The sequence below is a fragment of the Sinocyclocheilus anshuiensis genome, unplaced genomic scaffold, assembly GCF_001515605.1.
Source record: "Sinocyclocheilus anshuiensis isolate Anshui unplaced genomic scaffold, SAMN03320099.WGS_v1.1 scaffold961, whole genome shotgun sequence".
Lineage (NCBI taxonomy): Eukaryota > Metazoa > Chordata > Actinopteri > Cypriniformes > Cyprinidae > Sinocyclocheilus > Sinocyclocheilus anshuiensis.
Genome location: NW_015557049.1, coordinates 44,104 through 46,781, shown reverse-complemented (window position 1 = coordinate 46,781; position 2,678 = coordinate 44,104). Strand labels below are relative to the sequence as shown.

The 2,678-nt window shown below is 33.0% G+C and overlaps 1 protein-coding gene across 1 annotated transcript in view; it reads right to left on the bottom strand.

Moving 5' to 3' along the window:
• Window positions 1-2,678, bottom strand: part of LOC107676388 (AN1-type zinc finger protein 3-like) — a 28,354-nt gene that overhangs the window by 563 nt on the left and 25,113 nt on the right. The window lies entirely within an intron of this gene.

The following is a 2,678-nucleotide window of genomic DNA, read 5'->3' as shown; positions in this document are numbered from 1 at the left end:
CACAAATGTGTGTGTGTGTGTGTGTGTGTGTGTGTGTGTGTGTGTGTGTGTGTGTGTGTGCACATGTACTTATATCTAGAATAATCATCCATGTATCATCCTGAACAAATTGTACTGTCTCAAGAAAACTATTTATTTATTTATTTATTTAATTTTCTTTTTTTTTTTTTTTAAATCAAACCTCAGATGGTTTTATTTTAATATATATTTGCAGTTTTTGAAAACCTGTTTAAACAGTTTAAATCCTGATATGTGTTATTTTGATTTTGTTTTTCTAAAATTACCATTATGAATAACAGAAAATTAATTTCACAATCTATAAAAAAGGAATGTTTATATGATGAAAAGGAGTTTTAATAAATTTAATACAGCTTTAATTGTTTTATACTTTAGAATGTGTCCTGATTGATTTATTGATTTTTTTTAGCAAAAATAGTTCATATACCAAAAAAATATTGTCGTATAAAATCTTTACTTTGCCACTATCCTTCAAACCAATAGGTTTTACACATTTATCAGTAATACGTTTTTAATCACTTAAAATAAAATAAAATAAAATTTAGTATGACCACTTCTTCTTTAAAAAGTACAGATCAGTATAAGTAGCCTATGTTGTTTCATTTTTACATAAACATTTATGCTGAATGACGATGGAATGATATTTCACCCATATTTTAACATTTTATTTTCACAAAAGTTACTTGAATCATTATAATAATATATATCATAGAGTAAGTGGCAGGAATGATATTGATTACATGTAAGGAGCAGAAGATTAAGAGAGATATGAGAGAGGTCACTGTCGACACTAAAAGCCTAAGACTGATTGTATGATATGATTGTTCATTTAAAACTCGGAGTGAACAAAGTGCGTATTAACAAGAGATGTAATTTCAGCTCGACTCTTAGAGATAATGAACGCAAATCACAACGCACACCCTGCAGCCTCCCTCATCCTCCACACAGATATCTGACTAATATGACAGTAAATAAAGACGTCCACTGCTGGCCATCTTAATTTGATTAGAAAAAAACATCCTCACACACACATAAACCCTACAAGCACACACTCACGCCATTAATCCAGCGGTAATTTGCTTTCACTTGCTATCAGCCAGAACAAATCGCTCTGTCTCAGGAAAACATTTGCAAGAAGTGCAAGAGAAACATGAGGTTAATTGTGGGAGAACAGCATTAGGACGCAGCGGGACGCCTGTTACCGGATGCTGTGGAGAATCTGCCTGGATTATAGCAGCATTGGCGGCCAACCACTGGCCGTCAGAGGATCAGGGTTTGAGTGGATTACAAGTGGACACAGCGACCCTCAAGTCCGCTACAGCACCAATACCTATCAAGACAAGACTACAACAGGCTCTGTGATGGGGATTGATGCCAATCATATAAACTAAACTAATGTAATGTAACATAAAGATGCATTTCTAGACAATGCCACTCCAAACTTTCAGAAATCTACTCTATTCATAAGAAGGTCACAATTACCTTTCTTTAGACCTTCCATAACATTGTTATTGAAGAGCTAAAGTCATTTCTCAGTGGGGGATTGACATCTGTTTTACATGAGTGTGTCAACTTAAAGATTTATTTTTTTAATCATCTTGAAATGATGATCAAAATGATTTCTGTAATTTCATCCAACAAAATAGTAGCCATTCATCAAATCCACTGATAATACTTACTAAAGTTTGAGCTGTTGATTTCATGAGTTCTCTCCAAAGTGATGTCACTTCCTGGATGATGTCATTAAGGAAGTGGCTGGTGTTAGTTAAAAGTTTTTTTTGTTGTTGTTGTTTTTTGATAAATTGCTAAACAAAATATTTTGTAAAAATCTTTGTAAAATCTTTGTAAAAATGAAGAAACGCCTGGATTTAAATAAAAATTAATAAATAAAATTGTCTGTTTTTCATTCATAAAAGTTACAGTATAAGAAATTGCTCATTTTTTCAAATGCACCCCATGTTCTTTATAATACAGTGGCAGAAGAAAAATAAATATGATTTCCACAAAGTTGGGGTTTAGTATTTTATTCAATACACACACACACATATATATATATATATATATATATATAAAGAACGCATGAAATGACCTGATCACACTGAGTACAAGCTCCATATTTATTATTTATTTGTTCAATAAACTGCACAGTATGCAGTGCTTTCGTTTGAATGTTTCAGAGCAGTAAGCCACATATTTAACTAAATGTATGTTTATGAGGAATATTTTGTCTCCATTTATTTAACTGATCTGCCCATCTGCCTTTGGAGTGGCTGCCAGTGCTGCAGTGGAGCTGTTTGAGTCTCAGCACACCGGCTGGCCGCGCTGCATCTGAAGGTGCTACTTGATTAGAGATTCCTGTCTTTGCTGACACCGAGCTGTGAGACTGATGTCTGAGAAGATTCAACACTCATCATCCGCTTACTTTACATCCATCACAACACAACTGACAACTGCTAGCCACTTTCCATGAACACAGTACATATCATATAGACTGCTTTTATTTGGTCAAAAATACAGTAATATTGTGAAATATTATAATTTCAAATATTTTTTTTTTATTTGAATGTTTTGGAATGTAATTTATTTCTGTGATGCAAATCTGAATTTTCAGCATCATTACTCCAGTTTTCAGTGTCACATGATCCTTCAGAAATCATTCT